The sequence below is a fragment of the Tamandua tetradactyla genome, chromosome 24 (assembly GCF_023851605.1).
Source record: "Tamandua tetradactyla isolate mTamTet1 chromosome 24, mTamTet1.pri, whole genome shotgun sequence".
Lineage (NCBI taxonomy): Eukaryota > Metazoa > Chordata > Mammalia > Pilosa > Myrmecophagidae > Tamandua > Tamandua tetradactyla.
Window position 1 is genome coordinate 23,685,447 of NC_135350.1, and position 14,576 is coordinate 23,700,022.

The window sequence follows — 14,576 nt, forward strand, 5'->3', positions numbered from 1 at the left end:
TTGAGAATAAGTGAGTTACAGGAGGAGAGGGATCTTGGAATGGGGGGAAACTCTTCATTGTATATTGTTGTAGTTTGCTAAAGCTGCTGAAGTGCAATATATCAGTAATGGGTTGACTTTCAACAATGGGGATTTATTAGTTTACAAGCTCACAAATCTAAGGCTGTGAAAATGTCCAATAGGCAATTCAACAATCCTAGAATCCTCTGTCACATGGCAAGGCACATTATGGTGTCTGCTGGTCCTTGTCTTCCAAGTTTTGTTGCTTTCAGCTTCTGGCTGTTCCATCTGTGGACTTCTTTCTGAGCTTGTGTGTCTTTCTCTCTGAGCTTCTGTGTCTTTTTTTCTCAGCTTCTATGTCTTTCTCGCTATGTGTTTTTCTGAACTTTATCCTCTTATAAAGGACCTCAGTAAGAGGTTTAAGACCTACTCGAATGAGGTGGGTTACATCTTAAGAGCCTCCTCACCAAAAACATCCTACTTAGAATGGGTCCACACCCACAGGAATGCATTAAATTTAAGAACATGATTTTCTGGGGTGCACAGCAGCTTCAAACCATTACGTATATCTTTTATTACTGCTAAGAAAAAATAGGCTGGAATAAAAGAAAAGTGCTCTATGGAAATAGAGTTGCTTATTTTGTTAAGGGAACACCTTCACTAGAAGAATTCATTAAGTCTCACGTAAGCCATGTCCGTTCTCAAACCTTAAGAAACCACTATAGTCTGGATATAATTTGCAGGACTGGCCCCAATATGGCAGCAAAGAACAACAGATGATTTCAGTGGGTCAAATCTCTGACTACTGTCCAGGCTCAAGTGGAGACATCAGTGATAGCACCGCACAAAGCAACTGAACTATCAGTTCCAAGCTGTTCTGGCAAAGTCATCTGGGAAAAAAGTCCCAGATATTTAGTAATGCACCTAGAGATGACAAGTGCCACATATGTAGGCAGAGCAGAATTTACCAAGAAATTCATAAAGCAGACAATTCCATGACCTTCTCTTACACAGACCCCTGAGATTTGTTGGGAGTTTAAAATGTTCTAGGAGGGAGAGAAAGCCAGACTGCACACAAGGAGTCATTCTTATATTTCATTCTTATGAAACATTTGGACCTGAGTCTCCAAGTTCTTAGTAACATGCTGTGATATTTTTCTCTCTTTAAAGAGATATCCACTTCTGTACTTAATTATGCACCTAATACTTATGATTTTGTATTCTTTTCTTAAAGAGGAAGTTCAAATTATACAAAATTCAGTTCCCACAAAAACCTGAATTTGCCCCTGCATATAGGTCTACACTTTGGTGATGCCAACAACCTAGTTTAAGGGTCTTTTTTTTCTTCTCACTCTTTTAACCAATGAAAAAAGAAATAGATGATCTCCCCATGGTCTGGGAGAGCAGAGAATGTCTGAGTGCATCGGGTACATTCTGAATCCAACAACTGCAGGCCAGTGGATTCCAGCCCTTTGGCCTGGAAAGAAGTTTGGCTATGCACGCTCAGCCTTGCCATCAGCCAGCCCCAGCTGAGGACTACTCAGGTCTCTAGGCTGAGTTAGAATTTCTGTTCCATTGGCAAATAGCTAGGATAGCCTGAATACATGGGGATTTATCTTTTAAAAAAAATTTTTTTTATGTTTTTTGTATATCAGACTGGCTTCTCACTGATGTGAGCAGGTGGGAGCATTAAGTCTGGGCAATTTAGAATGACAGTTAAAGACGACATTCTGCTCTGGGCCATGCTAGTTATAGTGAAATCTGACATTCCGTTAAGCATATTCAATTGAATCAAGGTGCCCTATTGCTGCTTCTCAGCTTACCAAACAGGGAAGGAAAAAGGGCTTAATGGGGTTTCCAAATATAAAAGACAGCACTTTTTTTTTTTTTTTACCAATTTCCTGACCTTTTTTTTCATTCTCATTCTTTTTTTTTTTTTTTTCTTTCTTTAAATTCCTTATATTTTCACAACCGGGAGCAATAGTCAACTCTTCTGTGATGATTATTTCAGTCCTTGTATATGTTTCAGACCCAGGGATACAAAAAAATGTGAATCACCTTATTCGCCCTTCACAGCTGCTAAACAATTGTAGAAAAGGTCCTGAACATTTATTTTATATGAAGAAAACTTAATTGTAAGAAGAAAGAAAACATATACAATTCAAGTCCAACCACTGTTTTATGCAGTGTGCCTCAAGTAGGAATATAATCATGGCAAGGCTTTCATTTATCGACTAGCTAATTATAAAGAGGATATTTATTATTTCTACCTACCCTTAGCATTATCCTTCAGTGAGAAAATATTCTAAAATAATAGAAGGCTTTGGCATGATAAATATTTACATTGATTCATCAGGGGGTGAGAATAATGGAAAAAAGATGTTAGTTTTAGTATTTCATTAAACAATTGATGAGTAATTTTTGAAAAAAAGATCTGTTTTAGTTACCTAGTTGCTAAAACAAATATAAAATAAGTTGGCTTAACAAGAGGAATTTATTGACTTATGGTTTCAGAGACTAGAAAACTTGCATCCTCCCTGGGTCTGTATCTTCTGGCTGACCAGTAATCTCAGAGGTGTTTTGGCTTTTCTATCACATGGCAATGCACATGGCAGCATCTTCTCCTTTCTCTTCTGATTTATGTTGACTTCCAGCTTCTGACTGCTTCCCATGGCTTGTCCATGGGTCCAATTTCCTCTACTTTTAAGAACTTCAGCCATATTGGATTAAGATCTATCACCGTTCAGTTTGGGCACACCTTAATTATTAACATCTTAAAGGTCCTATTACAAATGGGTTCACACTCACAGAACCAGGGGTTGGGACCTGAACATGCTTTTTTGGGAGCCCGATCTACAATGGGTTCACTTTAACCAAATGTCTCCTTTTTTCACCTATGGGTCTCACCTCACAGGTGAAGAATTGATAATTCCATCAAGCAGTATAATCGAGGAAATAACCAGCCCCACTGTGACACCTCAGGAAGTATACCTCTCATGAACTGCTTTAACCTTTCATTTCATACAACATGAATCTAAAGCTTCGAACTTACTTTCCTCCTGTCCCATACTAGCTGGAAGGGATCCAGTACCTGAGGAGGATTCAACATGGAACAAATGAAACTTAAGCTTCATGTCCTTCCCATGCGTGGGCACCTTGAAAAACCTAGGAAGAGATTCTGCCATGTCCCTTGCTTATTTGTTCTTATGAAACTTGAATATATCCCAGATTTCCAAAATACATTCCCAAACAATCCTAAACATTTACATAGTATTATATTAATAAGTTGTGAACCTGAAGAAAACTCTTCTAAACTATCACTCATTTAGAAATGATCAATTTTTAATCACAGAGGATGGACAACTTATTAAACTTTCCATTTATTCCATAAAAAATGGCATTATAAAAACTGTTTGGGGAAGAAATGGTCAAAGAATAAGTACCCAAAGATAGAGGAACAAATATTATAGAAAGGTATTCATTGGCTAATCTTAAAAAAAGTGTATATTCATTTTTTTTTAGATTTTATGATGCTTCTGGTATTGGATAGTCTAGTGTTTACCATTTATTCTTTTTTTTTTTTTTGAATATTACCTTGTCCCTTATTGCCACACCAAGACATTAGATTCCGACTCCCTTCGTCCCCTGAAGCTTTAGTTGTCTTTATGTTCTAACCTTAAGAACACTCTTCCTGTCTATGATCACCTACAGGCTTCACAGTCATTTACTCACTTCTTGGAGATATTGGTCCTGACTCAGAATCCGTATCTCCGACTCAACTCTTCTGTCATCAAAGAAGACTTCATATATATCTGTATGAAGACCCAATCTACAACCTAGTTTTCAGTTACCTGCCTTTCTCTGCCAATAACCCATGTTACACAAACCTCAAACAAAATCATTCCAACTTACTTTGCTGACATTTTACCTAGGTCTCACCCTTACCAAACCAACTAGAAACTGCAATGCTTCCTAAATAATAAATTGCAATATCTTATGATATGACAAAACAGCCTATATTTCAGTCTCTTACTCTTTCCATTATGCCTTTTCTCTGACCACATTGGGTTTTCTAATCTCTGACACCTTGCCTTTTATCCTAGTCTCTCTGTCTCCTTAAAGAATCCTTTCTCTTTATATCTAGTCTCCATTCCATGACATATCAGATCTATTTATTTAGACAGGGATTTATTTATTAATTATTGCAGAAAGAGCATTAGGGCGATACAACTCTCTCTTTCCTTGTCCTTAATACAATCATTAAGAAATTACACAGGCATTTAGACTGGAAGAAATCCTACAGTCATTTGGACCAGGACCACCACAAATAGTTTCCTTTGCTGGGAAATCTTTTTGGGGGTCCCTGATTAGGTACTCTTTACTATTCCTCACAGTGAGTATTCCAAACCTTCAGCATATCTCTCAAACCACCTGCTCTGTTTCACCATCAAGGAGTTAAGTTTCTCTCCTTCATAAAGAAAATGGCTAGCTTTAATTTATTCAATAAACAATATTAAGAACCTGCTGTTTTCTGGACACTGTTCTGGGCTTCCCGGATATATCACTGAACTAGTCAGACAAAATTCTTATTCTTATCTTTGACTCCCTAATGCCTATCTAAGAGAAAAAACATCAACAGATATTTTTGAGTGTTTACCTCATATCAGTTATTTGTTGATGAAATGAATACAATTATGAAGAAAACAAACAATATAGTATTTTCTCAAAGATTTTTAGTAAAGGGATAGAGAGAAAGTAAAAATATATAGATGTAAAAGTACATGTTTTTATCAGATGAGCAAGTTAAGAAGATGAAGAAGTGGCAATGCATAGAGTATAAAGCCAATAAAATACTATACTGTTCAAGTGAATTTCAGAAATCATATAAAGCTTGTATAGAATGAGATAGGAGAGCCCATCTCCAGATTCTGTGCCCATAAAGAGGGTTGATTGGAACATTAAGAAGCAGCTGAAAAATAGGAAGGTAAACTTATCCATCTCTCTCATCTTTGTTGCATATCAACATAAATGTTCAAAGGTTCTAGCCTGGAAGTTCTCAGATTAACAAATATTCCAAAAGTTTTAAGTCTACATATATGGAGCTAAATTTATCATGGCCTCACACTTTTCTAACGCCTCCCCCACCTGACCATCTGTACCTCCTTCTTCAGCTTTCTATGCGACCAAGCAAGAGAACACAACCATCTGTTTTAGCAAGTACACCCAGTTTCCTTACAGACATATTTCCATGAATTTCAAACCGAAAAAGGGAAGAACTGAAAAGCAATGGACTTAATGTTTTACCCAACACATACCCATTAGTTTCTTCACTATATGTCCTGAGCATATGTTTGCTGGTTGCTGTGTTTTGTTGCACTATCATTCTAACTAACAATAGACTTTTCTTGTAATTGTACATTTCTAAGTTTTAAAGCAATTATTTATAGTTGAGTGCTCTATAGGTAATGGAATTTTACATACTTTTTATCTTTGGTCTCCTGGAATCCATTCTGCTTTTTCTAACAGCATCCCAGTTTTCCTATGGGGGAATCATTTCCTCCCCATTTTCAGTATGTGGCTTGTAAGAGAACTGATTCAAATCCCAGTTACAGTGGTGGATCTATTTTCCAGAGGTCTAGTTACTGGGAAAATACCAATCACAGTAATTGCTTCAGGAAGATTGTGTGATCCAGCCAGTGCAATAAGTTCCATGAGACTTTTCTTGGCCTGCAGAGTGAAAGTGACCTTGAAGCAGGAAGATGAGAGGCTGAAGCTGCTCCAGCTATATGGTCATCACAAGTTGAGCTCATCTTAGAAAGTGGACCTGAGAGGTAGAGGAACTCAACACTTAGGAAAATATTTAACAAATAATATTCAGAATACAATATTACAAACTATTGCAGAGAGAAATTAAAGGAGATCAAAGTAAATGGAGAAATATATGGATTATAACATTCCATATTTTTCAGATACAAATTTCCCCACGTTGATCTACAGATTCATTGCAAATCCTATAGCTTTTTTGTAGTAATTAACAAGCTAAATCTAAAATTTATATGGAAATGCAAAAGACATAGAATAGCTAAAGCGATTTTTAAACAGAAGACCATAATTGGAGGTTGTAAATTACTGGATAACAAAATTTCAAGTGATCAAGACTGTGTGGCATTGGTGAAAAGATTGATATATAAACCAATAAAACAAAACAGAGAGCCCAGAAACAGACTCACATATATAAAGTCAATTAATTTTTTTCCTGTACTAGAGATGTTGTGAGTTTTTAGAACAATCATGCATAAAATACAGGATTCCCATAAAACACTCCACCACCAACACCCTGTATTGGTGTAGAACATTTGTTACAATTGATGACAACACACTTTTAGAATTGTATTACTAATTAAAGTCTATGGTTTAACTTAGGATTCATTGTTTGTGCAATGTAGATCCATGGATTTTTTTTTTACTTTTTTATTGTATAATATAGCATATATACAAAGCAAAGAAAGAAAGAAGCGCTAATTTTCAAAGCATTCTTCAACAAGTAGTTACAGGACAGACCCCACCCAGAGTTTATCATGGCCCACCATACTATCTTCTCAAATTTTTCCTTCTAGCTGCTCCAGAACACAGGAAGCTAGAAGGTATAAATATTTTTTTATCATCACAATTGACTTTTTTCCTTTTTTGTGAAAATAACATATATACAAAAAAGCAATAAATCTCAAAGCACAGCACCACAATTAGTTGTAGAACATATTTCAGAGTTTAGCATGGGTTACAATTCCACAATTTTAGGTTTTAACTTCTAGCTGCTCTAAGATACTGGAGACTAAAAAAGATATCAATTTAATGATTCAGTAATCATTTTCATTTGTTAAATCTTATCTTCTCTGTATAACGCTACCATCACCTTTGATCCTTCTATCCTTCTCTTTAGGGGAGTTTGGGCTATGGCCATTCTAATTTTTCATGCTGGAAGGGTGTGTCACTAGTATGGTGTAGGGAAATGGAACTATCTGATGTTCTGGAGAGGTGAGGCCCTCTAGGTTTCAGGACTTATCTGGTCCAGGGACTCATCTAGAGCTTGTAGGTTTCTGGAAAGTTACTTTAGTGCATGGAACCCTTGTGGAATCTTATATATTGCCCTAGGTGTTCTTTAGGATTGGCTGGAATGGTCCTGGTTGGGGGTTGACAGGTTATGATAGGTAGCAATGTCTAACTGAAGCTTGCATAAAAGCAACCTCCAGAATAGCCTCTTGACTCTCTTTCCCACTGATACTTTATTTATTCCACTTCTTTCCACCCTTTTGCTCAGGATGAAATTGTTGAACCTGTAGTGCCAGAGCCAATTTCAGCCCTGGAAGTCATTTCCTACGCCACCAGGGAGAATTTCACCCCTGGATATCACGTCTCATGTAGGGGAGGGCAGTGATTTCACTTTCAGCATTGGGCTTAGAGAGAGTGAGGCCACATCAGAGTAACAAAATAGGTCCTCCAGAATTATTTTCAAAAATATTTTTTCTGTTACCATGTATGCAATCTAACATTTCCCCTTTTGATCACATTCAGATACATATTTCAGTGCTGTAAATTGAGCTCAGAATGTTGTGTTACCTTCACCACCATCGATTGTCAAATATTTCCATCATTCCAAAGAAGACACCTGTACATTTTAAGCCTTAACTTGCCGTTTCTTATCCCCATCCTGTACCATGGTAACCTATGTCCTACATCCCAACTTTATGAGTTTGTCTATCCATATTGCAATGCCATGCTGTTTTGATTACTGTGGCTTTGTAATAAGTTTTGAGATCAAGAGGTGTAAATCTTTGAACTTCATTCTTCTTTTTCAAGATGGCTTTAGCTATTCAGGGCCCCTTACTCTTCCACATAGATTTGATGTTTGGCTTTTCCATTTATGCAAAGAAGGCTGTAATATTGATAAGAATTTCATTGAATCTATAAATTGTTTTAGGAAATCTTAACATCTTAATGATAGTCTTTCAATCCATGAACATGGGCTCTCCTTCCATTTATTTAAGTCTTTAATTTATTTTAGTAATGTTTTGTAGTTTTCTCTGTGTAAGTCCTTTACATCTTGGTTAGACTTATTCCTAGGTATTTGATTCTTTTGGGTTCTATTGGAAATGGAATATTTTTCTTGATTTCTTGTTCCAATTGTTCGTTATTTGTGTATAGAAACACTACTTATTTGGAGGTATTAATCTTGTCCCTCACCAATTTCCTGAATTTATTTATTACCTCTAGTAGCTTTGCTGTGGATTTTTCATTTTGTATATATGTATATATACATAAATATGTATATATATGTGATCAAGTCATCTAAAATAGTGAAATTTTTACTTCCTCCTTTCCAATTTGAATGCTTTCATTCTATTTCTTGCCTAATTGCTCTGGCAAGATCTCCCAGTACAATACTGATTAACAGTGGTGACAACAGGCACTCTTGTATTGTTCCTGATCTTGGAAGGAAAGCTTTCAGTCTTTTACCATCAAGTAGGATGTTAGCTGTGGACTTTTCATATATGCCTGTATCTTGTTGAGGAAATTTCCTTCTATTCCTTGTACCCTAAATGTCTTTTTTTTTAGTATTTTTACTGAAAAATCTTCACACACGTACAGTCCATACATGGCATACACTCAACGGCTCACGATATCATCACATAGTAGTATATTCATAACCATGATCATTTTTTTTCAGAACATTTGCATCACCCCAGAAAAATCTCGCACATCTCATATTCCTTATCTGTCCCTTTCATTAATCGCTAGTATTTCCATCTACCCAAATTATTTTACCCCATACCCTCTATTATTTATTTATTATTATCCATATGTTTTACTTATCTGTCCATACCCTGGATAAAAGTAGTATCAGACACAAAGTTTTCACAATCACACAATCATAGTGTAAAAGTTATATATTTATACAATCATCTTCAAGAATCAAGGCTATGGAACACAGCTCAACAGTTTCAAGTATTTCCCTCTAGCCACTCCAATACACCATAAACTAAAAAAGGATATCTAGATAATGCATAAAGATAACCTCCACGATAACCTCTTGACTCTGTTTGAAATCTGTCAGGCACTGAAACTTTACTTTGTTTCATTTTTGTCTTCCCCCTTTCGGTCAAAAAAGTTTTCTCAATCCCTTGATGCCTAGATGAATCCCATGATGAATACCAGGAGTTCTGTCCCATGTTGCCAGGGAGATTTGCACCCCTGGAAGTCATATTTCACATAGCAGAGAGGGCAGTGAGTTCACCTGCTGAGTTGGCTTAGAGAGACCACAGCTGAGTAACAAAAGACGTTCTCTGTGAGTGACTCTTCAGCATAATTATAAATAGGCTTATCTTCTCCTTTTCAGACATAAATTTCATAGGGGTGAACCCTGAGATAGAGGACTTGGCCTATTGATTTGGTTGTCCCCACTGCTTGGAAGAATATCAGAAAATCTCCAAATAAGGAAGTTGAATATTTCCTCCTTTCTCCCCAGTTCCCCAAAGGGATCTTGCAAATACTTCTTTATTCATTTCCCAAGTTACTCTGGCATATATCAGGGCATCATACTAAACTGTACACCCAATAAAATATCATGCCCTATTCAAGATTCCATGTACACATGGTGTTCAACTAAATTGGCCATACAAGTTAAATTAGATAATCCATGATCCAAAATAAAAATTTTGCACCAAATGAACATCTCTCCCTTTGGTCTCACACAGAATTTGAAATTTTAATATATGGATGCTATCATTCTTTACTCTGTATTCTGATCTACCTTAGTCTTATCCAGATCAGCTTCCTTCATATCTCTAGTTGAAGCCTGATCCCTTTTTCAGCTTTTTTACAATTTTGATATGGGGTAATGCAGACTTTCACAACTTCAGAGCTCTAACTCTGAGTTTTGGAACAACCAGGCTATATGCAAACAGCTCAGCATCTCAGAATTTAGAAATAATAGTTATAACTTCTGAATATGTGTGACTGCTATAAAAGCTTACAGTCTAGAGTCCTTTCCAATAGGTCTCAACATGATAACCCATGGCCTCAACTTCAGTTCACTGAGATTTAATGTTATGGTTAGTCCCTATGAGTGAGGCATGATAATAATTGTCTTTTTCTTTCTGACATTTCATTTAACATACAGCCTTTAAGGTTCACTCACCTAGCTGCATGCCTCACAACTTCATTCCTTGGTCACTCAGTAGTACATTGCATGTATACACCATAGTTCCCCGTTCTATTCCTCAGTTGTTGCACCCTTAGGCCACCTCTGTGCATTGTGAATCACGAACACTGGCACCATAAACACCATTGTACAAATGTCCATTCATGTCCCCACATTCAGTTCTTCCAGGTATATCTGAGCAATGTGGTTTCAGGATCATGTGGCAACCCCACCACTAGCCTCCTGTGGAACCACCTCACTGCCTTGCAAGGGCTGCACCTCTCAGTTTCCCTACTGACAGTGACTAGGTACCTCTCTTTCTCTGCATTTTCTCTAGCACTTGTTTCTCTGTTCATTTTTAAACCATTTTATTTACACAAAGTAGAATTCAACCTAAGTATATAGACACACCTTCACCACCATAATGTATATGAAGATATTTCCTTTTCTTCCACAAAGAATCTATACCCCTCCCCATGACCTCCACCTAGTAGCATTTAGTTTGGCATAATGCCTTTTTTATATTCAGTGGAAGCATATTACAATGTTACTGTTGACTATAGACCCTAGCTTGCATTGACAGCACTTTTTTCTATATACCATCCATTTTCAACACCTTGCAATGTTGATATTCATTTGTTCTCATGCAAAAAAAAAAAGTGTTTTTATTTGTACATTTAGTCACCGTCATTGTCCACTCTAGACTTTCCTAAGTTATACCATCTCAGTCTTTATCCTTTATGCTTCCTTCTGGTTTCATACATGCCCCCAGCCCTTCTCCCGCAATCGTATTCACATTCAGCTTCATTCGGTGTTCTTATATTTTTGTATTAGAATCAAGTAGTATTGTGCATCCATTTCTGAATTTTTAGTTAGTTAGTCCTGTGGCACAATGTGTATTCCTTCAGCACCAAATGCCCAATGTCTACCCTATTTCTATTGCCTATAAACCTGTGCTCTTAATTTCAATTCAAGTTCACTCATCAATGTTAGTTCATATTAGTGAAACCATACAGTGTTTACCCTTTTGTTTCTGGTTAATTTCATTCAGCATAATTCCTCAAGGTTTACTCATGTTGTTACATGCTTCTTGAATTTATTCTGTCTTACAGCTGCATAATATTCCATCATATGTATATACCATAGCTTGTTTAGCCCCTAATCCATTAAAGGACATTTGGGGTGTTTCCATCTTTTAGCAATCATAAATAAGTCTTATTTATGCTTTCTTATCTGGCATATATTATACTATATATTACATATATTTCTATATACATATTATTATATATAAATAATATATATAGCCTTATTTATGATTTCTTATCTAATATATATTTTAACATATTATAATAATATGTATTGTTGCACAAATGTCAGTGTGCAAATGTCTGTTTGTATCCTTGCCTTCAGTTCCTCTGAATATATACCTAGAAATGGGATTGCTGGATCATACGGCAATTCTATACTTAGCTTCCTGAAGAACAGCCAAACTGCCTTCCAGAGTGGTTGTGCCAATTTACATTTGCACCGAGTGGATAAGTGTGCTTCTTTCTCCATATCCTCCCTAGCACTTGTTGTTTTTGTTTTTTTTTCTTTTTATTTTTATAATGGCCATTTTAGTGGGTGTCAGATGATATCTCATTGTGGTTTTGGTTTTCATTGCCCTAATAGTCAGTGAAGTTGATCATCTTTTCATATTTCTTTTTAACCAGTTGTGTTTCCTGTTCTGAGAAGTGTCTGTTCATATCTTTTGCTCATTTTTTAGTTGCGTTGTTTTTTGTTGTTATTGTTGAGTTGTAGAAATTCTTTATATATTCTGAATATTAAACTCTTATCTGATACAAGTTTTCCAAATATTGTCTCCCATTGTGTAGGTTGCCTTTTATTTTCCTGAAAAAGTTCTTTGATGCACAAAAATGCTTCAATTTGAGGAGCTCCCATTTATCTGTTTTTTTTTTTCAATGCTCATGCTGTGGGTGTAAGGTCTAAGAAACTGTCTCCTATTACAAGATTTATAATGTATTTCCCTACATTTTCTTCTAAAAGTTTTATGGTCTTAGCTCTAATGTTTAGATCCTTGGTCCATTTTGAGTTAATTTATATTTTGAGTGTGAGATATGGATCCTCTTTCATACTTTTTCATATGGATATGCAGTTATTCAAGCATATTTATTGAAGAGGATACTCTGTCCCATGTTGCTGGCTTAACCACCTTATCAAAGATCAATTGCCTATAGATGAGAGAGTTCATTTCTGAACACCAATTCAAATCCATTGGTCAGTATACCTATCTTTATGACAGTACCATGATGTTTTGACCACTACAGCTTCCTAATATGCTTTAAAAGTCAGTAGTGTGAGAACCCCCCCCACCTCATTTTTTGTTCTTAAGATATTTTTAGCTACCCAGGGCATCCTATCCTTCCAAATAAATTCGGTTATTGGTTTTTCTATTTCTGCAAAGTAAGTTTTTGGTAGTTTAATTGGTATTGCATTGAATCTATAAATCAATTTGGGTAATCTGTGAACACGATTCTAATTCCAATTCATGAACACAGTATGACTTTCCATTTATTTAGGTCTTCTATGATTTCTTTTAGCAATTTTTTGTAGTTTTATGTGTATAGGTCTTTTGCATCCTTAAATAAATTTATTCCTAAATATTCGATTCTTTTGTTTGCTATTGTAAGTAGAGTTTTCTCTTGATTTTCTCCTTAGGTTGCTCATCATTAGTGTACAGTAATACTACTGATTTCTGGGTATTGATCTCATATCCTGCTGTTTTGCTATACTCATTTTTAGCCACAGTAGGTCTGCAGATTTGTTGTAGATTTTTCAGGAAAAGTATAATATAATTTGCAAACAGTGAGAGTTTTAATTCTTCCTTTCCAACTTGGATGTCTTTTATTTCTTTCCCCTGTCTAATTGCTCTGGCTAAAACTTCCAGCGCAATGTTAAATAACAATAGTGACAGTGGAAATCTTTCCTTGTTTCTGATATGAGAGGGAAAGTTTTCTGTCTTTCCACATTGATAATGATGCTAGCAGTGGATTTTTCACACACTCCCTTTATCACGTTGAGGAACTTTTATTCTTCTACTTTGAAGTGTCTTCATCAAGAAAGGATGCTGAATTTGGTCAAAGGCCTTTTCTGCATCAGTTGAGATGATCATATGTTTTTTCTGCTTTGATTTGTTGTTATAGTGTATTATATTAATTGATTTTTTTGTGTGTTGAACCATCCCTGTAGACTTGGAATCAATCCCACTTGGTTATAGTGTATAATTCTTACAGTATGCTGCTAGATTTGATTTTCAAGCATTTTGTTGAGGATTTTTACGTCTATATTCATTAAAGAGAGTGGTCTGCAATTTTCTTTTTTGTAGTATCTTTATTTGGCTTTGGTATTAGGATGATGTTGGACTCATAGGCTCTGTTCGGTAGCCTTCCCTCCTCTTCATTTTTTTTTGAAGAGTTTGAGCATAATTGAGACTAATTTTCTTGTATGCTTGGTAGAATTCACATATGAAGCCATCTGGTTCTGGACTTTTGTTTTTTGAGAAGTTCTTGATGACTGATTCAATCTGTTTCCTTGTGATTGATTTGTTGAGGTCGTCTATTTCTTCTAGAGTCAGTATTCATTGTTCATGCCTTTCTATGAAGTCCATTTCATCTAGAACGTCTAGTTTATTAGCATATAGTTCATAGTGTCTTCACATTACCTCCTTTATCTCTGTGGGGTCAGTGGTTGCGTCTCCTCTTTCATTTCTCATTTTATTTATTTACATCCTCTCTCCTTTTTTTCTCAACCTAGCTGAGGGCCCACTGATATTATTGACTTTCTCAAAGAATCAGCTTATGGTTTTGATGATTATCTTGATTGTTTTCCTGTTCTCAGTTTCATTTATTCCTACTCTAATTTTCATTTTTTACCTTTTGTTTGATTTGGGTTTAGGTTGCTTTTCTTTCTATAGTTCTTCCTAGTGAACAATTAATTCCTCAATTTTTGCTCTTTCTTCTTTCTAATACAGGCATTCAAGGCAATAAATTTCCCTCTTAAGACTGCTTTTGCTACCCCCCTTAAATTTTGATACATTGAGTTTTCATTTTCATTTGCCTCAAGATATTTACTGATTTCTCTTGTAATTTCTTCCTTGACCCACTGGTTGTTAAAGAGTGTGTTGGTTGGCCTCCACATATTTGTGATTTTTCTGACCCTCTGCCTGTTATTGATTTCCAACTTCATTCCATTATGATCTGAGAAAATGTTTTGTATGATTTCAATCCTTTAAATTTATTGACTTATTTTGTGACTCAGTATCTTTTCTATCCTTGATAATGATCTGTAAGCATGTGAGAACACAGGTATCCTGTTGCCG